We start from the raw sequence: 1,784 nt of genomic DNA on the forward strand, positions 1-1,784 counted from the left end.
TCATGATCAGTGAGAGTATCGAGCTCATCTGTATAAGTTGATCCCTTGTCCTTAGTTGTCTCTCCATCACTTGAAGCTGGAGACTCTCTAGGCAACACGTTCGGATATGCAGTGCGTAGTCTGGAAATACCAATAAAATTAGCAAGTCTGTCCACTGAAAACAATACTGAAGCTCCTTGTATAAAAATTGTGTATGTAAGGCCCCAAGATAAAATTAAATCTAAAAGACATTAAAACTAAAGGACATCAGAATTCCTTCTTCTAACATCCTCTCCCAGCTTAAACATGCTCACTAATCTAATCCAGGTCCTCAGTTGGACTTTCCACATCATCTAAAAAATATTATGAAGCTAGGAGGTGAATTATCAACAACTTAGTAAGCAGAAGTCATATGCTAGCGTGCAAACATGAGCATTTACAAAGTATAGCATGCAGAACAAAATATTTTCCAGAGTTATCATGCAGAACAGAACATACTTTCAAAAGTAACAGAGCGATGGTTTTAAGACAAGTAAAACCCATAATACTTTGGCATAACATAAACTGAGTATCATCATCAAATCCAAACAGAGCATCAAAAAGAGTAGAGACCAGGTTTCACCCCCTTGGTAGGGTTGTGCTAACCCCGGTGGCCAAACCAGGCAGAGACAGAGGTGAAATCTTTCCTTTATTCTTCTCGGAGCCCCGTGTGTGCACACAGGAAAGATCACAATAAAACCACTTTGTTTCCAAAGTGGGTGCACTCAGAGACAGAGAAGTTGGTATCAACCTAAACAGAGCAGAGCATAACAGAGCAGAGCAGAGCAGAGCAAAGCAGAGATAGAGTCAGATACGAAAACCAGTACACCATGCCAAAGGTTTTCAGATGTTATATCAAAATAATACAGAGTATCAAAACAGAATCAGACAGTTTACACACACAGAACACAAAAGCCAGAATATCTTTTCAAATAAATGCACAACTTTTCATATTCTCAATATCGCTCATTTTTCAAATTTCAGAAATCACATGATTGAATTTAGCTCATGTCTACACAAAGCATGTCAGAACATATTTTTTTCATTTTCGTACAGATTTCATGAGTATGCAAATAAACGACCGAGGTTGGTTTTTGTTTTTTCCCAAGTTCTCATTTCACCACAAAAATATGCAAAGTTTTCAGAAAATCAACCTCAGTCTCAAATAATTCGTGTAAGGCCTAGCATAGGAACCCTGCTTACCTGACTCCTGCAGCGCATCATCTATGACTTGAATACGGTCTCTATCCGTCTCGTCACCTATTCATAAAAATAATATAAACTAAATATTAAAGTCCAACAACACAAAATTGGTCTTAGACAACTTAAGACCCAATTTCTAGACCATAATTCAGCAAGTTCAATCCAACTCAAACAACCAAATAACAATCTGGACAGCCCACACTTTGACCCAAAATATTCTATACCAATCTCAGTATTGTCCAATACAAGCATTATAACCAATGTCAACTCCGGTTATCACTAACTCACACTTATTTCAGCAGCTCATACTCCCAAGCAATCGTCAACAATTTAACCAGGACAACACTACACACTACTCTCTCTCCGTTCCCAACTCCACAACAGGAAAAAAATATCTCAACACTTCTAGATGTTAAAAGGCCCCGACAAACCCTTCTAAACATTTCTAAAACACTAAACCAATAATCCAAAAATATATCATCACTTCCTAAAATCACCAATATTCACCATGAACAACGTCAAACTCAAAACACCAATATTTAAACCCGAAACAGCCAACAAAT

Source organism: Juglans microcarpa x Juglans regia, chromosome 6D (assembly GCF_004785595.1).
Source record: "Juglans microcarpa x Juglans regia isolate MS1-56 chromosome 6D, Jm3101_v1.0, whole genome shotgun sequence".
Lineage (NCBI taxonomy): Eukaryota > Viridiplantae > Streptophyta > Magnoliopsida > Fagales > Juglandaceae > Juglans > Juglans microcarpa x Juglans regia.